Below are 24,892 nucleotides of genomic sequence, written 5' to 3'. Positions count from 1 at the left end.
TTGGGAATAGGCTTGGTATCATGAACCTGTGACATCATGATGTCCCACAGATATGTGGCTTAGCACACTGAAGTTGGGCTTAGAGGTATGCGAGAGAAAGGTATGGTTGTGGAATAACTTAATGAGCGTGGATTTCACGTTCATGCTGATGTCATAGGACACTAGAGGCACAAACACTATTTTGATCAAGGCGTTTCAGCACCATGGATGCAACTATGAAGATGCATTTTTATAACAAAATGGACTTAGGCAGATGTCATACCTCAGCAGTCATAGCTCTGCATCCCTGCACTTTGTGGCAGCTCACATGCAGGGATGCAGAGCTTTGAAAGTCTTCAGGGCAAGGGACAACTTGTATAATGCTTGTGGGTATATCTAGAAAGGAGAATCTAGAAAGAATTGGAGGACTGCAGTAGTGAGCAGGAGGACAAATCTGTGATCTGTTAAGTAAAATATTGGTGCAGGCAGGGGAACTTTATATTGCACACAAACCTTTGGTTTTCTATAAAGACGTTGGGGGCTTTGTTTCAAATTGCAAAACACAAACCTTTGGTTCCCGGCACAAAAAAAAATTCTGTGCAATAATTCTGCACTCCTGGTCACATGTGGTCTCACTTGATTACCATCATCATCTGTGGCTTTAAACAGTTGCACGTTTAAAGGTTTTGCAAAGCTGAGGAGCCTATCATTTCACGTCCTGGAAGTTCATTTGTTTAATCCTCCAAAAAGCTGCAATAATGCAATGACATTAGAAATGAAAGAATGCTCTTTAAAGAGCATTAGGCATACACCAAATTCCTGTCTACACACCTATGTTTAAGTTCAAAGCTGTATGCAGCCACCTCAGCTGACAGAAGAATGCATAACTGCACCTTCAGCACATCATGCTCCACCAGCTGAGTGGTTACCTCATAAGTGGGTAGTTAAAAAAATGTTCACTAGCTTTAAATAATAGGCATTGAGTATTTCAACTATACTGGGTGACAATACGTGGATGTCTATGCATATACAATTTATGCTTGTTGATTTGTTTTCTTTTTTATACACATAGAAGATAAAAGAGGGTGATGCGTGTTGTTTAATGAGACAGATGCAGCTTCATCGCTGCTATATACAGAGTCCCTGAAATTCACAAGGAATTTCTTTAGGACTTAAAGTTGGCAGATACATCTAGAATACAATGAGGGAAAGAACACTGCAATGCTAGAACAGCTGGCACATTCACAATTTCACAAGCTAACTGTAGCTTTTTTTTTCTTAGCTTTGAGTGTCATTAATTATTTCCAAAAAAAACTTTAAAAAAAAACGAGGCAGGAGAGTTTTCTAACGCAAGACTCAGTGCTGTGAGGCCGGCATTTCAAAAGCACTTAATACGCAACTGTTGCAAGATGTCAAAACCAGAAAGGACCCTTTGGATAAGAAACTCTGGAGGCCTGGAGCACATTTCACCTTCCAACAGCTGTCATTTGGACTGGGCCTCCTTTTTTCCCTCCTCAAAAGGGAAATGCTGAAGCAAGCTAGCAAGGACAAGACAGCTATGTCTGGTGAGAAGGGACTGGGTGGGAGCAGTAGAGCTTCGCTTTGCACTGCCTCACATTGGTAATGCAACAAGTCTCCCCCTTCTTGCGTTGTACAATGACATATCATTGCAAAAGAGCCCAACAGGGAAGTTACAGGGTCCTGCACATATAAAAAAAAAAGGCAGAAAAATTTATAATCGGATGGATTATGTAACAGGAAGCCATATCTCCATCTGCTCGACTTCTGCACTTGGAGACAGGAAAAGTTACAGTGCCCGATTTTTTATGGCTTGCAGCCAGATTTTCAGAAATGTATGCATCTTAGAGAAACAGAGGAGAATTAAAATATAGAGAGAGAACAGCGCTTTGCCACAAAATGGAGCAGAAAAGTTTGTGGGACGTTATGTGGCATGCCATGTGTAGAAACACAATTACTAGAAACTACCTCGTCTTGCAAGCCGCTGTCTCTATGAAGCAATTTAATCTGCCTAAATTCAGCTGATTCTCTAACCAGCTGACTTCCTCCCCTGAACCACTCAACGTGAGCTAGCCATACTCCATCTCCAATTTGCATCTTCACACTACAGGGAAACAACACTAAACAGCCACAGTCTTAGCAAGAGGCTTTTCTACAAAGTCAGTGCCCTACATTACCCTACAGATTTACAAATTAAACCTAATTTATTTGGTGATACGAAAGGGATGCTTTCCAAAAGGTCAGAGACATGCCAAGACGTGATTCACGCCTTCATAACTGCAAAAAAAGCCTCGATAATTAAAGAATCACCTATGTCCTAAATCAAAATGGTCCATTTATTTACTTGACAAACGTGTGCCAAAAGAAATTCAATTACTGCAGAAAGAGATTGCACAAGTGCAAACAACAAAAAATGCAGCAGCAGAAACTAAGAGAAAGAGTGGTTGTATTGCACTGGAGAAAAAATATCTCCCTCATATCTCCAGAATACAAATAAAAATGAAAACCCACAACGCGAACGAACTCTTAAGTTATCCACATTTAACTTTAATGCAGGTTTAGACACAATTTCTCCAATGTGACATTCTTACATTGTAGAAAATGAGCCATGCGTGTAAAACATAGCCAGCCAGCAGGATATTCAGTATTCAATGAAACTGAGATGTTGGTTTTTTATTTGTATACTTGGAAAGCATTTGCTTGTCTCCTTTTGGCACGTACTGCAAGCTTCCCTTCTTCTGTTGCAGATACGCTGAATAGACAGGACCGACTGACTTCCTCAGAGCTCACAATTTTGCATCTTCTGATTCCCTGCGCTTGGCGATGCCAGGGCGAGACAGGTTCAGCCACAGCTGCTGGCTGTTCAAAACTGGGCAAAGAGAAGTTTGAAAAGCGAGAACCGCTAATCTTCTTTAACAATAAACAGATACGTATAGAAGAGAAGGAATCCGGAGTGAAACAGCTTGAAAGAGGCTTGACATGGGTGAACCCTGTAATCTGGAGAATGCTAACGTAATGCCTTACTAACTGTGACAGGATTCCCAATGGCACACTGCAGGAGCAGGGAACCTTGAAACTCTCATTCCTTTATACTGCGGGACTTGAATGTACAGTAGCTGGGTTTTACCTGCTCAGCTATTGAATGATTGATTGTTGAACATACCATAGAAATAAATGACTAGTACTGTATATACAGTAGTATAGAATTCAATTTAGGGGCCAAGATTGCCTGCTCCTGGAATTCCTCCTCTTCTACTGAATGTAACGCAAGGTCTGAACAAATGTTTTCCAACTGACCTCATGTGAACACTTCTGAGCCTGAAGCTAGGACCTTTCAGAGCACACATTTTTTACCTACAATTAGAAGAAATACTCTTATTTCTTAATATACTCTGATAGAAATCAAATAAAGTGAGCAACTGTGAGGAGTATGTTTTTGGTTAACCCCAAGTTAACCTCTTTTCCTTTTTTGACTAAGCAAGCTGACATGAGACCTTAACTAAGAATTTTTTTTTTTAATGTCAGTATGTTCATTTTGACCATTTCCTTCATATAGTGATATCTGTTAGGTATTATCTGTTCTAAACAAACAAGCAACAAAATATACTGGTTCCAATTCTGAGTAATACATATTTACATAAATATTGTAAGGGTCAAATAGACCCCTATCAGTAGTTCTAGGGGTGGGTGAAATTGCAGTAGTTCTAGTGTTAAAGGATGGTAAAATCATTTTTTAACAACAATTTTCAGATCTATGAAACAAAGCAATTCAAAAGGTCAGCTGAAACAACATGAAACAGTTTTGGATCGCTATTAAAACACATAAAGCTTAGCTTGACCATAAATAAATAAATTGAAGTTTTTTTTTCACAGAAGGCACAGTAAGTCTTTTAGGAGTTGATACTTCTTGTATCTTTATAACACCCCAGGCAAAACAACAAAAAATACTTTTATGGGTAGAAAAAGGGGTATAATGTTAGTTTAACACACTGGGGCTTTTTAAAAAGGGTATTTGTTGGATAAATTATGTTTTGCAAACAGTCTTTGAAAAATGTGTGGTGTGCCATTTTGCAGAGATGTGCCTCAACAAATTCAAAGATGAACCTGGGCTTCATGGAGCTATAGTTTTCAATGACTTCTGACATGAAAAGGAGCCAAAGAAAAAAAGAATCATTTGATTATTCATTTAAAGAAACATTTTTGAAGATTCTTTGAGTGTGTATTGAAGAAAACACTACCATGCAATAATCTGTTTTGTTTTGCTTAAGAATTATATACTCCTAAATTGCAATTAATAATTATATTTTAAAGCTCCAAGAAAACTTTGTTTCTGTTTTAAACAGTTTAAAACCAACTTAATTTAAAAACCCTATATTCGACATAATCTTGTTTATGTCAAGCACATACTCGTGTGTTATCTGAAACATGAAGATTTCAATTAATATTGTAACAGATTTTATATTAACAGAACAAAAAAAGCTTTCCAAAATTGTGAACAGAAATCTTGAAGTGTTTAATTCATTCGTGTTGCTATTGGCCTGAGAAAAATCTGTTGTCATGCTAATTTGTTTGATCTTGAATGGGACTGAAAACAACAGGTGCAGATCACACAGCAATCTTCAGATTGAAAGGGTGGGAGAATCAAGGTTTTTTATCTGTTTTTCTCAGTATCATTTTCCCTCAATTTAATTTCCTCCAGTTTTCCCTCAATTTAATTTCTCTTTCACAAATGACATAAAAAGTTACAAAAATCCAAACTGAATAAGAAAAAAAATAACCTAATTTAAATTTACATTTTTCCAGGACTATTTCAGAAAGGCATGGTAATGCAAAATATGTACGCTACCACTCACCTTTATGTCAAATACTTCACCAGAATTTCTATACATGTATATAATAGTGAAGAAAGTCTTTTTTATTTGTTCATAATAGAACCTTCTAGAAAAGCAATGTATTACCTGCAGTTAGCTGCAATAATCAGTCAGAACAGAAAAAAAAATATTTCTAAAAACAAATCTACTATTCTTATGCACTTCATATAATTTTCTGAAGATCCAGTTGACCTTATTTGGTCAATTAAAATCACTATATAATCCACACTTTGCTTCATACTATATTTTCACCAAATTATTAGCCATTTGTGCCTTTTCCCTTGCAAAATGTATTCCTTTTGCCACTCAGTTCTGTACATTTTTACCTTGTACTGGTATCACAGTATAGTGACAAATGTTATAAATAATAGGTTATTAACAACAAAATAAGCAAGAGTAACAAAAGAAAAAGAACTGCATTGGCCTATAAAGTAATTAATCTTTATATGTGGCTTTATACTACTTTAAAAAATGAACTTCTTAAGTTAAGGTTTGGTTGAACTGAGTACGTAATCCATCATCATCTATTTTGCCATAATTTAATTTGTCTTATCAGTCTAACATGTCAGTATCAGACCAACAGATATTTGTATACAGAGCATTAAAAGAAACGTATCTGTTTTTGTGAGTGGGTTTAAAAAAATATAAAATATATAGATTGTCGATGTTGATTAAATGGTTTGGAGTTATTTTGATTCTGACCATGGGAAAATGAAAGACCAAATAACAAGTATTATGTTAGACATTATGTTTCCATATAGCCAGCAATGGTCCATATTAGGTCTGCAACAAATTTTAGTCAAGAAGTCAGTTAACAAAACCAGACGTATTTATTTAGATGATGATAATAATAATAAACCACCTTTCCAAACCCAAGAATGCAGTGTATAGTGAATACACAAAGAGACAAAACAGTACAATAAGAAATAAAAAATGTTAAATAAGGAACTCATATCTACCTAATTGGCAAATAATCCTCTTTTTTGGGATGCTTAGAAAAAATGTCATCTGATTTTATTCCACGTGATACAATCCCTGAATAAAAAAAAACATTATATTGGTGGGTTAAAGAAGTTTGGGTTTAATTCTAATGGTTATCCAAAGCTTTCACAGACCCTTATTATCACTTGTCCTGGACACTTTTTTGGGTTATCTCTTATAAGATTATGGTCAATCACACTCTAAGAAAATACTGCTTCATTACTGCAAAATTGAATTCTGGGGATGAGCTGTCAAAAAAAAAATCTGCCTTAAAGTGGCATCAGCAATTGCAGATGTGTAAAATAGTTTTCATAATTTACCGACAAAATTGATTTACATTTTTAGTTCTACTATTAAGCTTTAATAATCTAGGCCAAAAGTCAGTCACTTGGGTAGATGTACTAGCCTCTAACCTAAAATACTGACTTAAAAGCTGACAACCCCCTGAAGCTAAGCAGGTGTGAGGTTGCTGCTGGAAGAGGTGTTAGTGGGGCCTGTATGAGGCTCAACGTGCCGTGTGTGTGGGTCCTTACTCCCCAATATACAGTAGAGACACTATACTGTAAAAAGATGCCATCCTATGGATGAGATGTAACACTGAAGTCCTGACTCTCTGCAGTCATTAAAAATCCCAGGGCGTTTCTTAAAAAGAGTAGGGGTGTTACCCTGGAATCCTGGCCAAATTTCCCATTGGCCTTCCCACTTTAATCATCCCCATCTATGAATTGGCTTCATTACTCTGTTCTCCTTCCCACTGATAGCTAAAGTGTGGTGAGCATACTGGCACACTATGGCATTATCCAGGTGTGGGTTACACATAAGATAAGATCACTTTATTGGCAATATACAATTTATTGTATTAGGAATTTGACTTTTTCGCATACCCCAACTTGCTCTCCATGAGACACACAGACAGGCAGAGAAGCTTGGGGCCAGAGTGCAGGGTCAGCCATGTTTACGACGCCCCTGGAGCAGTTAGGGTTAGGGCCTTGCTCAGGGGCCCAACGGAGTAGGATTCCTCTGCCGGCCACAGGATACAAACCGGCAACCTTCCAGCCACAGACACTGATCCTTAGCCACAGAGCCACTGCACCGCCCACATTGGTGGTGGTGGAGGTGAGTCCCCATAACGTGTAAAGTTCTTTGAGGGGAGTGGCCAAAAAAGCATTATACAAATGGAATTATTATTATTAAACATTTAAAGATCTGTCTGTTATTAATACTGACTTAGTTTTGTTTCACAAATGGAATAGTATGTAAAGTAAACATTGCACACTTCAGCTAGTTGTGTAATAATACTTGCTTCCTCTTATGAGGTTCTTGTTGTAGCTGTTGAAAGGGTTATCAAATATAAGCCTGGGCTATGGTGTAACCAGAATGTTTTTGAAAGTTTTTTTTCCCCTATCCCTTACTTTAAGATGAAACCTATCAAATAAATTTAATTTGTATTGAAATGGTGAGTGGGGGAAAATGTGTTGAAAAAGTTAAGCTAAGAAATTGAAACCTTAATTTGATCACATCTGCAGACATTATCATGAATGCTTTATTTGTGATATTTATTCCATTATTCACAGTATACGTCACTTTTAACTCTTCATTCAATTGTTTGAAATTTAGTGCATTCCAGTTAGGAACATACACGTTTAAGTGTTTAGCTTACAAATAAAAATTAAATTCCCTAACATCCCAGTAAAATGTGCAAATTTTTCTTGAGGTGCTTCAGATGCTTATATAGGAGTTTCAGTTAGCTACAGACTGGGCAGAGTGGAGCCAATGTCTTTCAGAATTACAGTACCTACATTACATCACAACTGGGGCCAATTAATGTCAAATCAACTAGAACTCACTGTGACAGGATCTGGATTTTCTTTATGTTTTGTTGAAAATGCAAGTCAGATGTGAAACCAAGATAAACATATTTAAGCTCAAAGATCAATATTTGCTAAGATCAGCAGCATCACTGGACACGAGTTACAGTACATGAAAGTCACCTGCTCTGTCCAACATACAGAATTATTTTGTACAGCCAGTCCCACTCTGAAACGTCAGGGGAGTCTTATGAATTTAATGTGGAATATTTTGACCTAGCTGTAATGTCTTCTAGAGAAGAAGCCACAAGTAGCAGCAGTCTTGCAGAGGAGGAAGTGGACAACATGAATACCATTATGACACTAAGGTTCTCTCCAATTGAAAGTGAAAATATTGATTCAGAAAACTGAAGGTGGGTTACGAAAAACAGAAGCCAAAGCTGAAGTCTCCCACATAACAAGAATTTACAACCTCCCACCAGCCATTTTAGGTCCCTCACATAACTAAGTGTGGACTGTAAAACATGCTGATTTGCACAATCTCATACATGCTATTAAGGGCAGGATGAACTGCACAGTACCAAGCAGAAGACATTTAGCTGAACCACAGATAAAACTGCAGTAGGCATCTCAGTACAGTGAACAATGCAAGATATCTACAGTGAACAAGGCCAGCAGCAGTGTCACCCTGCAATTCACAACTTGCAACGCACTAATGGCCAGAATCTAGATGGGAGACCTTGTGGGAAAACACAGCAACCAGGTTGCTGCTCGAAGAGGTATTAGTGGGGCCAGCAGGGTGAACTCACCCTGTGGTCTGTGTGGGTCCTAATGCCCCAGTATAGTGATGGGGACACTGGACTGCAGAAAGGCATGTCTTTCGGATGAGACGTAAAACCGTGGTCCTGACTCTCTGTGGTCATTAAAATTTCAAGGGTGTTTCGTGAAAAGAGTAGGAGTGCTACCCCAGTGTCCTGGCTAAATTTCCCCGTGGCTTTTACCAGTCATGACCTAATAATCCCCATCTATCAATTGCCTTCATTACTCTGTTCTCCTCCACACATCGAGCGCAGGTTCAGCTCAGGAGATTTCAAACAATTTGGATCTTCTGCTCTTTTTGCAGTTTAATAGCTACATGAATCTAACATTTCATCCAGCCTTTTTTACTTTCTCATGGCAATGACACAACAAACTGCAGGCATGTGGGTCTGTCAGTGAGAGATGTGCTTCTTCTCCAATTGTTAACTCGCAGTACAAGGGTGTGTTGCCTGTTACATGTTAAAAGACGAATGGCCTTAAAGTTGGATGGGATGGAGGAGTCTGCCTACACTTACCCATTCTCAAAGACGTCTGCATTTTAACCTGAAGGACATGTATGTGAACATCAGATAGATCCACCTGTACATGATTCAATTTTCCAGATTTTGTCAACTCTGGCCACAGTTTTATGTTATAGCTGACTCTGGTCAGAGGCTGTTAGATTCCCTTTGTCCAACATTTTGCAGCATACAGGCTTCCAACAGTACAAAGAAAGCATGAAGACATGGTCTGTAATTCCATTCGTACCACTCAGTGAAAGTCACCCTGTGATGGAATTGGTAGAATATTGATACCAGCTTGGGCATGTGGACAAGCCCCTATATGGCTCATATTTTGATCCAACTACACCTCTTTCAGCAGACAAGCACTTCCCACACATTTTAAATTCCACAGGTAGACATATGCCCATCCCTCTCTTGCTTATCTGTGGCTCCTGGATCATTTTAACATTCAGGGTGCTGGCTGAACAAGGATATATTACCAAAAATTAACAGACAAAGACTTTCCTTTTACGGTTTCCCATAGTTCTAGCTAATTTTCCAAAATGACTCTGCTTCTTCCTTTTTATTTTACACCATCTAATATCCATGTTTTGGTTGCCACAAATGTGTAACGAACAGTTCTTTCGGACCCTATGCGGACGACACAATCCGGAGAAGTGAGGAAACACTGGGGAAAAAGTCATGCAGGAATACGGGGATGAAAACAGGGGGGCGTGTCCATGCAGTGCTGGTGATCCGGGGAGGTGTGGCCGAGGCAAACAATCCAAAGAATAAGTCCAAGGGAGAATCCAAAAAACAAGTAAAAGTCCACGGCCGGGTAATCCATCCAAAACAAGGGATTAAAAACAGGTGCCGGGTCAGGACCGGCGGGGAGAACAGGAACAGAAGCAGGAAGTTAAAAGCATAATAGAGCCAGACGAATCCAGGTCTGGGGCTCGCACAGTGTGGAAATCAGATGCAGAGCCTCGATTGGCGACTGCGTCTGGCTTTTAAAGGGAAACAGGAAGGAGACTGGAACAAGGGGCAGGTGCGAGGAATAGGGCAAACAAGGAAGAGCCGGAGCGCCCTTAAGGAGGAGGGACTACAATCGTGACAAAATGCACATAACAGATCACACATTCAAGTTTGATTTGCCTTTAATGCCAAAGGGAAACTATAGAAAGAGCGTTCTTGGAAAAGAGTGTCATGAGTTCTATAATAACCAAGTGGTAAGGACCTTAGACCAACAACAGCAGTGTCCCCAGTCACCAAACTTTTGGGGTTTTTTTTTCCTACAGAAAATTCAGTAACATAGGAAAGAATGCCACCTTCTCGTCAACAATCAACATTTACAACAGAAACTCTAGGATAAACTTCCCTACTCTCGTGGAAAAAAAGCTGTAAATGTATTATATGAAAAGCACATGGAAGTCATAATTACCGTAAAGCCTATCAAGCAAGAGTTTAAAGGGGAACTGCGTTCTCAATTTCTCAGACTGGTTATTAAATTCAATAACCAAAATAAATGAATTAAAGAAAAAAATGACAAATTTCAAATTAAGCAGAAAATTGTGAACTTTGCCGCAACGTTGTCGCAAACCTGCACTCGAGTTCCCATGACGTGATGTGGCCCTTCCTGCTCACTAGTCACAGTAATGACTGATGTAATGGGATGTACAACCAAATAAATACAGGTTCTACAGCAGATGTTTCACTGCTGAAATGTTCCAACGTGATCTGCTTCCAGATTTAACAAGTAAGTTGGATTTGTCCGGCAAAACCATCTCAAAATCAAAAGCAATATTTCTATTGGATTAAAAGAGATGTATTCACAAGCCGGCTTGTTTACAATGTAATAAGGCTATATCACATCAGATTTTTTTTAGTTTAAATTTTGTCTAGTTTGCAATGTAAATTGGAGGTACTTTTAGTGTAGTTTGAAATGCACCTATCAGTGCTGATTCTTTCTAACCCCAAAATATAAAAATAGCATTGCAGTTCCCCTTTAACTAGTCTTCTACAATTGTCATTAACAGAGCTTTGGAATGTGTATGTTGGAACGTTAGACAATGCACTGACTTTTGTTGAGCCTCTTAGTTCCTCATGGCAAAGGTGCCATACAAACCAATGCCAGATTCTTAGAAGAGTTGAAAATGGAGAACAAGACCACTGTGGCCACTGAAGCCAGGCACTTCTTTAATGACAAAGGCACCAGGCACTTCTTTGTTTGTATTTTCCGAAATTAACGTTAGATATTGTAACGCTTACGGCCGACAGGCACTGTGTAAGAGCCGGCGTACCAGAGCAGGTGACGTCACCGCCCTTCCCTGTGATAGCAGGACTACAGCTACTGGGCTGTAGAGAGATCTCTCTTTGGCTCACCGGGCTGGGTCGCTGCAGAGAGATGCGGGAGTCCCGGGGTCGAGCCCCCGACGGTGGGGGGCCGACCTAATGCGGCAAGGGCGCCCGCCTGAGCCCCCGTTGCGTTACAATATTTAATGGACCTACATTTGTACCTTTGTCGGCTACCTTTGTCTGTATGACTTAACAAAACAAGCTGTCTACTGATTTGACAGCTGAAAATACAGTGTCCCGTTCTCACTGTCCCACAGAACATGTGAGTTGCTTCTGCAAATACTAAACTGAATTTACTGAATATTAAATACTCCAACTCCAAGAAAAACTCCCATTTAATCTCTCGAAAAGGTCAACATTCCCTACATTAAAGGCAAAATTAATTTAGATTCTAAAATCAGAGGATATATTATGGTTTTAATGTACAAAGGAAAGAAGCAACCAGAGATTTGACCTATAGAGATGATTGTCTGTATGATGTTAATACTTTAATTTTAAGTGGGTTGTCTTGAATACACAGTGCACAGTGCCAGTGAAACAGCACCTGACACATTTTACTTTTTTAACGCATTTTCGGTCCTATGACAAAAAAATGAATGCATCTGTGTATTGAAAGCATTGAAAGAAGAATGTGGAAGGAAAGGAGAGGGAAAGTTCTTTTTCTAGACATTTTCGTTTTGCTTTGATACAGCATGGCAGGGTGACAGGAACTTCACAAATGCAAGTGTTTTTCAATATAAAGCATTACACTCTGTGTGTGAGTTGCTCACACAGCTAAAAGATTTTTCATTATTGGGCCTAATGAAATCTTGTACTTGTCAATTCATGCCTTTTGGTATTGCCCATCAATCATCTTTGCCGCAATGACAAATCTATTGATTTGTCATTGAACTATTTCACTTTTTACTCCAGTCACTCACAATATTAGAAGAGGTGGCTACTAAAAGCTGAATTAAGGAGCTCACTGCATCTTTACAGGATGAAATAAATGAATTTAACAGTATCTGGAATCCTCAATTATCTTTTCTTTAACTGTGACAGCAACTAAACAGCTTCTGTTTTTGTAAAAGCGGCTCTATAAATTAAACACTGAAAACACTACTATCTTCAATGTTGGAGGGCATGGTTTTGTTGAGTTTCGTTTTCCTGCACTTGTGCCTGACTGACCTTGCTGTTGAAATGGAGATTGGAAAGTTTTTCTTCCTCTCATCTCGTCCTTTTATTCACTGTGCACCATGACAAATGGAACACAGCTTCAAAAAGACTGTAGACTTTTAACTTCAGTGGAAATAAAGGTGCCATTTAAATGACACAAAAAGTTGAGTCAAATGACTCAAACTATTGAGCATTTTTCACAACAGGCAATACAAAACGTTTGCTTATCCATTTTTTTTTTAAATTTGACCTTAATTACCCATAGGACAAAGTTTTTTCTTATCTTGAAGTAGCCAGATGACTGCAGAAAATTATCCCATTGAGCCATTGTATTGACACGGGTTGCAGGACTTTTTCCAATTGTATCCACTCTCTTCATTTAAGCAAAACTACTGTCTACTTTATGTGCCTGGGGCTATTTTTAGCTTTTCCTCTAGACCTCTCTTAGCAGGTGGTTGCTAAAACCATGTCTATAACACATGCAAGTCATTATACGTCGGATGACTCATATAACATGAAGCCTGCTTAGCGCTCTCGCTGTTATTATTTAACAGCGGAGACAAAGCAGTTGTGCCAGTGAAAGAAAGAAAAAGAGACAGCAAAAACGTGAAAGTAATACTTTTGTTATTTGGGGAGAAGGCGGAACAGGAACAATGTAATAGCCTAGCCTCCGCACGAGCCATTAAGAGTCCTCTGGGGACTGTACCTAGAGGGCAAAGAACTTAATCTAATAATTAATTTAAAAGGTTCTACTTTTCTGCAGGCCTCGCAGATGCATCAAACGAACAGAAATGTGGTCGCAAATAAGTTATTTTGTATGGTATTGTTATTTTTGGATGTGCAGTCAAACCATTTTTGTTTCGCATTTTTCTCTGGGGCTTGTTTAGCCTGTATAGCGCAAGACAGCTGCTGCTCAGGAGCTCAAGGTGTTGGTCCGGTCTCCCCCCTCCACCCCCCAAAAAATGTTTCAGGGCAGACGGCAGCTGTGCGCTGAAGAAATCGACGCCACTGGGGCACCTCTCTTCCTGTAAAGACACCTTCTGCGCCCACCTGCTGAGAAGAACGAGCATTTCAGAGTAATAACAGAAGAGGGGAAAGGAAAAACTAAAACCTTCTGCAGGTACAGTAACAGCGTGCAGATGTCAATATGATTCTATATATAGTGTGAAGGGTTTTTTAGTTACTGCCTCATATTTGATCCCAAAACCACATGGATACCAAATCATTTTCAATTTATGAACTAACGTTATCTCTGATGTCTTATAAAAAGCACAGCGACAGGTCCATACGTCTAGCAGCTAGCACATGACCTCCAGGTTCAATCTGAAGAATCAAACCCCTGGCATGGTCCAGTAGAGAAGTCATTTCCTCATGAAAATTGCTGACAGGAATTTGCATTTATCTTCTCAAAGAAGATAGCTATGCAACAGTAAAAAAGAAAACACAAACAATTCTTTCTAGAATTTCCTGTCTTCAGATTGCAAATTTTGCCTCCTGACTTTTATTTTACCTAGCACCCCTTGAGTACAAAGTTTATTTCCCGTCCTTCGGATGAGATGTAAAACCGAGGTCCGGACTCTCTGTGGTCATTAAAAATCCCAGGGTGTTTCTCGAAAAGAGTAAAGGTGTAACCCCGGTGTCCTGGCCAAATTTCCCATTGGCCTTTACCAATCATGGCCTCCTAAAAATCCCCATCTATGAATTGGCTTCATTACTCTGATAGCTGATAGCTTGTGTGCGGTGAGCATTCTGGTGCACTATGGCTGCCTTCGCATCATCCAGGTGGAAGCTGCACATTGGTGGTGGTGGAGGGGAGTCCCCATTACCTGTAAAGCGCTTTGAGTGTCCAGAAAAGCGCTATATAAGTGTAAGCAATTATTATTAATTAATTATTTATGTGGACCACCAGAGTGACTTTTTTCTAGGAGGCAGTAACCTGACAAGTCTTAAAAAAAGGAACTGGATGAACCCCTATTAGATATCAAATAAAATGAGATGTAAAAGCCAAAACATAAAAGTAAATGTTTCGTAATTACAATGGAAAGCACAAACTCACTAAATTTAACTTTGAAATGTATGAAAATGAGCCCATTTATTGTTAAGGCACACACATACACCCAGAGCCACACAGTAGACTTCTGTTTATACAGAAACTCAGTTTGGTTCACTTTGAAATAAACCATATGTAAAAAGATATGCATAAATGTTACCCTTGCTATCATTTGCAATTACTGCCTTGTCTGTTAACTCTCTTTTAACTACAACATAAGCCTTGAACTAGTTTCAGGACAGTTACTGTAACTTCCTCAAATGAGTCATTATTCCTGTGGTAATAAAGCCACCCTAACAAGTATTACAACCATGATATGCAACTTCTTTCACTTATACACAAGTCAATTGTGTTATTTTTCTAAAATAAACCAAACTGCTATGTTGAAGCGAAACTGAACTGTTAAAGATGAACAATACATGACAAAGTAAACAAAAAAGTCTTCTGTAACCATTTACAGAAAAATAATACACCTATAGTTTAATTGGATTATATTACTGTGCATAAGGTTTGGCCAAATAACCAGATCTGCCCTTCAAATCTTTCTGTTTTTTTGAGTATTATTATTTTTATCAAATACTTGAAATGTAATGACTTCAGAAAACGCTGGTATTTTTATTATACGAGACCTTACTTCGTTTAGGTTTTTATAATTTACCATGTTCAGGGAATTTGATAAAATTATTTATGAAGCTATTTATGCAGGTCATTTAATCAACCCATCAATAAAGCACACTGTTAAAAGTGTGGAAAAGGCAGTACTAGTAATGCAGCTGGCAATCATGTGGTTTGTTATTAAGTAATACACACTAAGCCTATTGGCACCACATAATGTGACATTCAGACTCTCTATGTAATCTTTTAAATGGCCACTGGAAGAAAACACTAATGCCAATCTAGTGGTTTAAAACCACATTTGGCAGGTGTTGCTGAGGTTGTGTGGATAAATGTATCAGAGAATCTTCCCCTTACAGACTTCAACAACTGGATTCTTACAGCCAAAGATAAGGTAGTTCCCCGGAACTTTGTACAAATAGAAGAGCAAAACAGAGGTTCCCAGTCTGGGTCCTGTAGGGCCACACAACCTTAATTGAATTAATAATACAATTGATTTGAAGTATTTGACTCCAGCATTTACATATAATGGAGGGTGCCTACATAAAATACAATTCCATACCTCAGGGTAAAAACAAGAAACTTGCATCCATCAACCAACTTTGTAGTTCAAATAATGTCTTCCAATGAAGTAAATAAACTCGGCTGGATTAAAAAACCAATTCAAGTGGGATCTCCCACGACCCGGTTTGTTAACTCCTGGTGAAAATTCACGAAATCCAAGCCAAGGAAGTTAATGTGAGGAACAGATTGCTGGTAATGCAGACTAATGATAATAATGATGTTGCTTTATTAGCCCTATACAATTTCTTGCATTAGGAATTCATCTTTTCACATACCCCAGCTTGCTTTCCACACAGACAGGGAGAGAAGCTTGGGGTCAGAGCACAGGGTCAGCCATTGTACAGCACTCCTGGAGCAGTTGGGGTTAAGGGCCTTGCTCAGGGGCCCAACAGAGTAGGATTCCTCTGCCCGCTGCGGGATTTGAACCAGCAACCCTCCAGTCACAGGCACAGATCCTTAGCCACAGAGCCACCACTCCGCCCTAGATCAAGAAGCAATGGGCACAACTGTGCGCAAGAGCAGAGCATGATAAGTAAGGGTGGAAAACAAAAACCAGAAAAATCACTGTTATCTACCACCTTTAATTTTACAGTAAGAAAAGGCCGGCTATTCCCCCGTTGTGGTTTTACAATTCTTTCCCGAAAATCTGACTACTCTACAGCAAACTGTAAAAACAAAGAACAATTTGGTTTATTACAGGAAGAACTATGTTGTTTACATTCTAAATGTGCCCCACTGAGTTACAGAAATTGACTGTATAAGGAAGACAGATTTACAGTCTAAATTGGCAAGGGAGAGGCACACCTGAAGTATAACAGTTGGTAGATGTGTTATAAACAGTAAGAATGCAGTAGCCTTATACAGTCAATATAGTTTCATAATTATGATGTGACAAAAGGGGTAACAACACTGTGCTCTATTTGAAGAACAGGCTTGTGTTACTTCACCTAGAAACATAAGGTTAAGGGCTACATACACCACACTTCCTTTGGCTAGATTTACCTAGTCACTCAGTTCCTCAAGCATGTGTATATAGTGGCAGAAAGCATTCGCCCAATGTTAAATATACTGACTTTGCATACAGGCATTCTGCAAAAGCTTATATGGTCTTTAAGTATAAGCAGACTCCTTTGTCTCTTTGCCAGAAGCAATTTATATCTCCAGGAATACAAAGAGCAACAGTGCACTGCACCAAAGTACTATAAACAGATTGCCATGTAAGAGATCTTTTTTAAACCATTCTCTTCTGGTGGATTTCTGGGAAAGGACACCTAGCAACGGGAATCAAAGAACTCTGAGAAACTGGAAGGCAAAAGAATTTTGTGTTTAGTGCGGGAACAAAAAACACATCATGAAGTCACTGACTAAATATCTCCCCTTTAAAGAACTGCAATCTACACGTTTCTTCTCGAGAAAGCAGGCTAAGGTCATCTAAAAATTCCTGGCCCTGGTTTTATCATGTTTCAATTTTAAACCTTCCACATAAATTCATCACGATGGTACAGTATAAATTATTCTACGCTTAAATTTGCTGGGGCAGCCTTAGAGGATCTATGGCTCGTTAACTAACTTTGCTAGCTGGGATGCATTTTAGAAAGCAAAATGTTTGCTAACCGGAACAAATATTTGACAGATTCAGATGAAAGTCTCTTTTGAAGAACGATTAACTTAACTCACCAATTAGGGCTTTCTTTGCTGCAAAACAGCACACTCCACTTGTTTGGAAACTCATCTTAGATAAACAAAGTGCCAATCTGAATTCTAATGCACCATTAAGACATTTCTTGTGGTACCAACAACCACTTTTCCCAAGTGAGAGTTTCAATTATTTTTTAGCATAGTGGCAAGCTTTGGACATGCTACTCCTAGCTAACAAGGAAGCAGATCAGACTGATGTCTGGACTAGATATTTCTTCAAACTGTCAATGCGTCTGATATAACTGAAATGTTATTTGATTATGACATCTGTGTCCAGCTCTACATCTTCCATCATATTTGAAAGTGAACTGAAAATAAAAAGTGTTGCTCTCTTTTCTAGAGCATTGCACCAAGGGCTGGCTTGCAGTTCGGAAATGTTTCTTCAATCTGAGCAGCGTTATTTGTGGTCCGGCACCTTCTTTTAGGAGGACTGGTCAACTTATTCTGACAGAGCACTAGACCATTCTTAACTCATATTTCAGTGTTTTTGGTTTGCTTTATTAACAGGATCATTCTGACATGAAACACAGGTTTAATGTTTGTCATACCTTTGAGCAAATAACAAATTTTACAGGCCTCGTACATTTTAATTGGATTCACTGTGTTAATTTTTCCAAAACATTCCTGTACTTCTCCCTTCCATTGAAACAAAATGTAATCCAACTCACTGTGAGGTACAAGCATTTCAGAGTCTCGTCCACTGGTTATAATTGCCCCAGTGAAGACAATCACTTTACCTTATCTGCTCCACTTGCTTGGAAAAATCACTAAAAGAAACTGGTCACAAACAATTTGCATAAGCTCTCTTCTGCGCTTGGAACCATTTTGAACGTATCGCAAATTCCTCACTCTTGGCAGACTGTCAGGGGTTTTCTTTTTTCCATCAGAACTGGCCGTAGAACTGTAGTCCGCATTCTGCACTAATTAACAACCTTCAGAAGAAGACCACCAAACTGGTGAACTGGCACACTCTGTACACACTTTTATTCTCTCCCATAAAAGAGGGTATCAAACATGCCTGAAATGTCTTTTTAAGGGGGAGACAGTACAGGCAGGGACTCTATTCTTTAATTTGATTTGTTAACTCTTTGTGCAACAAAAAACCACAACCTTTCAAAGCGTAGCCAAAATAAATGGTCAGCAACATGTGTTAGCCATTCAAGAGCATTTATCGCAAGATCGTCCATACCTCCTGATTTTATCAGGTATCTGACTTTAAATTAAACTGTAAAAAGGCTACTTTCCCAGCCAGAAACATAATTGGCAAATTTGACCTAGTTGAAGAGAAAAGCATAAATATCAGTAAAAAAGACAACCATACCTGTTACCAGCATATTCAAAAAGTACAATAGACATTTATAGCATTGCTCTATATGTCACGGCCACACATGATCAGACATAAGCCTCCACTAATTCCTGCTAACTCAATAGTTAATCATCCAATCGGTCACCATTGAACCAGAGTACTTAGGCGCTCTTTCCCATCATCTCGGTGCTCAGTATTGGGTATCCCACTGGAGCTCCTAAACCTTCGTGTTTTCTCGCTACCTGTGTGCTGTCTGTTTCCTGAAACTCCGGCTTACCGACCTGAGCTTGCTACGACGACGACTTCGACTTCGGATACTGCGTATTGGTTAAAGGACGCCTGGCTCTCACGAAACCAGTGCTTCAGATAATATCATTCATCGCATAGGGTCCAGCTTGAATCTTGGCTGCTGCGCCGTAACACTATACGTAAGTGTTTTAGTGGAAAAACTATACTTATGGAAAAAACAATCACCATTAAAAACGATTAATCAATTAAAGTGGAAAAAAATATATGCATTGATGCGGTAGATCCTAGCATACATTTTTTATGTTTGACTACTTTTCTGCATTAACAGTTTAGGAATTTCAAAACGATGGCTTACTCTGCATGTCCTATTATCGTAATCTTATACATTAAACTTTAACACTTATCCCTTAGATTCTCAGAGGAAAGGTTTCACTTTTCCAGGATAACTGGAGCTCATACATATTCACAGGTGAAGAAGATCCTGTGCTCCACAGTCATGGCTGGAGACACATAGCAACATAGCTTTCAATCACAAATTCTGTTAAAAAAATGAACATTCATTTGTTTTTTAATTTATGATGCAGGTACAGTAGGTTTTTGTTCTCTAGAATAGAATAACCTCTCTCTCTGCTACTCATTCATCATTTGCGCAGGAAATTCGGTCAACAGGTACGTGCAAACATTTGTTGGGTTTCCTACTGATGTCTCTAACATAATGTATCAAAGAAGCATTAAGAGAATTATTTTACCGATTATATCTGTTGACTTGCATTAGTCCACATAACTGAGATTTTTCATGTACAGAATTGCTAAAAATAATAATATGCTTCTTATAAATAATATATTTTCATTACATGTTCTTGGCTGTACACACAAATCCTGTGTTTATATAATACTTATGCTATAGCATCTTTTCATAAAACCTGTCCAGTTTTCTTGCAGTTTAAAGGGAACACTTTTTTATGTAAATAAATAAAAAAGGCCCAGCAGCTCCCAGCATATTTAGGAAATGCTTTTCAGCTCAAGCCACAACATTCTTTATTTCAGATATCCTTCCAGGGTGAAATTCCACACAGAGAAAATGCAGTTTGCTTTCTATAACGTCTTTATTAAGTCACAGGATCTGCCTGCTTATCAGTCTCATAGGCCATATGCATACAGTAATTAATGCTCTGTTAGTCAAGATCTAAGTAAAATGTTAAAGGTAGGTTGGGTGTTCAACCAAGGTAAGCGGTCAACCAAACATCTTACATAAGGCCAATCCTGGCTCAACTTCTACTGTTCTCTGTGGTAAGTTTATCTTCAGGGGGGTCCCAGACGTGGTATCTGGCTCAAGTTCTTGAGATTACATACCATAAGTAGCAGCATATACAAATATAATGAAAACAGGAACTGACAAAGGTCAAAGGCACAAACAACAGTAAAACAGTAAAAAAATAACTTTGTTATATACACTTTATGTAGAACGTAAATTTAAGACGGTATATACCTTTATCACACACATATTAAATGCTCATACTACAGCAATTACGTGACACTCCAGAATTTATCACCAGGAAAACAAAAACAGGTTCGTACCATGTCCTGTTTGCGTGAAATTCTTAGACCCAAAAGTTACTTACACAAGCTGGCATTGTGCTACAAAACAAAAATACTTTAATATTAACTTTATCATTTTTAAAAGTATTAATCATTTGCTCATTTCTTTCTGTTAAACGTGGGTTATATGCAATTTGTTCAAGTTGTTATTACCTTAGTGCTTTATAAGTATGGAAAGAAACAAACAAACAAGCTGTCTACTAGGCTTTCTTGCAAAAGGTATCACATCTGCTTTCTTCCATGTCCAGATGTTGTGGTTGGGATCTAAACTGAGATTACAGAAAGAACTGATTAGCTACCAAATTTGAAACTGTTTGTAGTGGGGTGTACATGTTGTTTTCTTTAAATGGGCACCATCAATTCAGACATTACACTGACAAGTTTCTCAACATGATACAGTATTTCTGAAAATTGAAACAATGAGCAAACTATAATCTACGGATCCCAAGTATAGGGCTATTATTTGACATTAAATTACCTTTTTTTCCCCGTATGTTCCTTGAGCAATATGTTAGAATCTTTAATAGAAAAATCTTCTTCGTTTTTGAACCAGCAGAGAGAACTTCCTGATATTCTTCTCTTTTGGTCAAAAGCTGGTCAATGAATCTCGAAGAGGATTCCCTAGTTCATACCCATTTCCTTGAGTTTTGTCCATGAAGGACACCCGCCACTACCGATGTGCTTTCTTAAATGTTCAAATATCATAAGACTTTGCCAGCACACTCTTCTAAATTAACCACCGCCCTTAGAATGTATACTGTTCTAAGATGATCATTAGCTAAAAGGCTCTCTTCCAATTATACTGTAAATGGGCCTCTCAGCCTAGATACTGTAAATTCATAGATGGAAGTTAGTCTTCAGAGCTCATTGTGAAGAAGCCTAAGTGAATTGAGGTTGTGAAGAGTAGGTAGGGCCTTATCTCGGCACACAACAGGGATCCTGTGGATTAAACAGCTGTCTGCTACATCACATGGCACAACACCCAGTTGTACTTGTAATGCATCGAGGAGTTGAAACGGAGTGTAACTCTTCTGGCCCCCTGTACGTACATGAGTCGCCTAATGGACATTGAGGTTTGTTGTGGCAGTCTGGCCATTCTAGCAAAAAAAAAAATACATAGCAAATGAATTTAAATCGATTTGCTACTCTCATTCTTATGAAACCCACATCTACCCTTTACAAATGCCCACTTGTACAGCTGCAAAGTGAAGAGCGAACGTTGGCCCAACGTTCGCAGGCTGCCTCCAGTTTTGCCTCATACTGTGGAACACGGGAATATCTTTGAGTGCGGCAAATGTTTTACGCGTGCTCCTCTTAGAAAGCGGCATGAATTATTTCATACCACTATATTATCATCAACATGCCTCATTAGGAAAGGACAACTGCTCCAGTGAAGTGCTGCGTGCCTGCAACTACCACACAACGGCAGATGCAAACAGAATGTCTGTGGCTCTGAAAAGCCTTGGACAAAAACACATTGTGTGTGGATTTAAAAGGGCTTACAGCTTCTATGAAATGTGATTTTAAAAGTAGAAAGATTCTTCCCTCCAATGCACACTGAGAAAAAGAGGCACGCTGTACACAAAAAATGAAAGGGCTGAAATCTGATGCAACTGACACAAGTATTTTAAACAAACAGAAATGGAACAATTGAAGGGGATGAGAGAGTGATACGACTTTAAATCTTAGAGAATCTTAATATAAGTAGATATTGCAGATGAGCTTCTTAAAACAAATGGTACTTGAGAGAAACAACTAAACGATAGACTAGTTAAGAGTGGCAATGATAGTTACCATGGATACCGAGCAAGTAAACATTCAAAATCATAACAACACTGAGCCAGCTACCCATATTATTTTTCATCTTGTGATTTTATTTTTGGGGAGCCTAGAGAATGATGCTCTTTCAGTAAAAAGGGCATTTCTCTTCATTCTGTAAAGTATGATTCTCTGAAGGCTCTGTGTATAAGTGCTCCTTCTCCGAGGCTGTATTAGTACAGACATTTTCCATTCTGTCAGTCCAAACACATAGGCTCCTTCCATAACTTTTAGCCCAAACTCTGCGCCACTTCATAAAATGACTTAAGACTCTTGGCACAGTCAGTGGGAAAATCTATATTAACTGTGTGTGAGATCCACTGAACTCCCAACAAAGAGAGCAGTTGTTTCTGCACAGTACTTGTTAACATTTTTAGCTTCACCTATACAGCAATGCTGTGGCACTCACAGACGGCATCTGCTAGTTAGCGCTGAGGTGCTCCCAGCTCTCCATCAGCCTTTGATTATAGCACTGTACCTCCCATGCTGTAAAAGCAGTCAGTAATGAAATTTTATAAAGTGCCTGTAGAATTTCCCTTCAAGCACACTGAGATCAGCACCTTCACCAAAAATGGGACTCAGCAATAAAATAGCGACTTATTTCGTAATTAATGCACTTCCAATATCTTGGCATTTTATTATGAAGATGTTAAAACCCTAGCCTTCTGTATTATGCCTTAATGCTAACATAGAGAGGTCTACTTTGCTTCTGGCATAGTTGTCAGCTTTTGCAACATGGCCCTGCGCAAAGCAGGCTCTGCATTTCTTTGCCAGGAATTTTCAGAAAATGAATGACTGGAAGATTTACGTCTCAAGACATTTTCTAGCTGAAAAAATAAAATGGACAAAACAAATTATTTGGGCAAAACAAAGATGCCCAAAAAGCTTAGGGTAAAATACATTAAAAAATGGGGTACTTTATTAGACTTTGTGCACCAGATCAGTTTTTAATATTTCAAATAAGAAAGACTGGCATAATCAATATTAAAGATAATGTGAGCATTTTCCAATAAAAGTGGCTACAAGCCAAAAAAATCTGAGCTCTTTCACGAGAGTGAACAGGCTGAGGTAATGACAACAGATGTATGCCATGCCATCTCCTGTGCTTGATGAAAATAAAATTACATTATATAGTCCTGCTGTAGTAAGTATAAGAGAAAACCACTGTGAGCAAATGGCTGTCTTTTTCAATAATCCAAAATCAAGACAACAACCTCCAACAATCCAGTCCAACTCCTGTTAGAAAAAACACTAAAGCGATAAAGATGGTTAAGGTAATAACCATGGTAATCTCGAACACAACAATCAGAAGTGATCCAGGGTCTTTAAGATCAATCCCTTGAAAACAGAGATGTTGACAGATTTCCTCTTTGCGACAAAATAACTATTATGTAGTCTTACGGTTGCACAACAAATTCTGAGGTATGGTTGCGGACTCTTTGTCAAATGTCTTTTTGCACCCTCTTACAACCAAAGGTTAGCCCAAATTTTGCAGCTTGCATTCTGATAAATAGTAAAGGTTCCTTTTCTTCTGTAATAGCACTGCTCACAAAGCCACTGGCAATAAATGAGTGTGAAGGCACCAAGTTACCATCTAGAATGAGCTCCCTTCGCTTAAAGATACAGTTTTAGCTGCAGTAGTGTGAGAGCACAGGGAGAGATCCTTCTTGATTACTATGCTAAATATCAAATCTTTGAGATGCAGCAGCTGAGGAAACTGAAAGACATTCTTCTCTGGTTCTTCATACTCGAATGACCACTTTCGACTATCGTGCTGTCATAACTGTTTGCAGCTGCTGTTGGTCAACATTTTCTTTTGGTGGAAGACATCACTGGCCTTCACCCAGCTGGACTAGATCGTTCTTCACCTAGATTGTTAACTTTTCAGAAATTAGAAAAAATTCTAAGGAAAATTGTGCTTTGAGGTGATGTTAACACTACTCAAATATCCGGCTGTCACGATCGCTCCTCCTCCTCTTAAGGGCGCTCCAGCTCTTCCTCGTTTGCCTTATTCCCCGCACCTGTCCCTTGGTCCAGCCTCCTTCCTGTCCCCCTTTAAAAGCCAGACGCAGTCGCCAATCGGGGCTCCGCATCTGATTTCCACATCTTGCAAGCCTGGGACCTGGATTCGTCTGGCTCGGTTATGCTTTTAACTCTCTGCTCCTGTTCCTGTTCCCCCTGCCGGTTCCGACCCGGCACCTGATTTTAATCTCTTGTTTTGGATGGATCACCCAGCCATGGACTTTTGCTTTCGTTTGGATTCTCCTTTGGACTTTTTCTAGGATTGTTTGCCTCGGCCACACCTCCCCGGATCACCAGCACTGCATGGACACGCCTCCCCCGTTTTCATCCCCGTATTCCTGCAGGACTTTTTCCCCAGTGTTTCCTCACTTCTTCAGATTGTGTCGTCTGCATAGGGTCCAGAAAGAACTGTTTGTTACACTGGCATGTGCACAAGTTGAAACAGTCTGCTAATAAAAAGAGGGTTGAGGCCTGTGTTGTGGAAGAATGATCTCCATCCTGAT

The 24,892-nt window shown here is 38.9% G+C and overlaps 1 protein-coding gene across 20 annotated transcripts in view; it reads right to left on the bottom strand.

The window, feature by feature from the left end:
- LOC148654491 (uncharacterized) overlaps positions 1-24,892 on the bottom strand; it is a 263,900-nt gene that overhangs the window by 213,399 nt on the left and 25,609 nt on the right. Inside the window, exon 2 of one of the 20 annotated variants that reach the window (XR_015941482.1) lies at positions 5,828-5,903. The exons of the other annotated variants lie outside the window; for them this stretch is intronic. The gene's annotated coding sequence lies outside the window, so the exon portion shown is untranslated. The remainder of the gene's footprint in view (positions 1-5,827; positions 5,904-24,892) is intronic. 20 annotated transcript variants of the gene reach the window in all.

Source organism: Lepisosteus platostomus, chromosome 9, assembly GCF_059453375.1.
Source record: "Lepisosteus platostomus isolate fLepPlt1 chromosome 9, fLepPlt1.hap1, whole genome shotgun sequence".
Classification (NCBI taxonomy): Eukaryota; Metazoa; Chordata; class Actinopteri; order Semionotiformes; family Lepisosteidae; genus Lepisosteus; species Lepisosteus platostomus.
The sequence above is the reverse complement of the archived record's forward strand: the minus strand, read 5'-3'. Positions and strand labels throughout refer to the sequence as shown.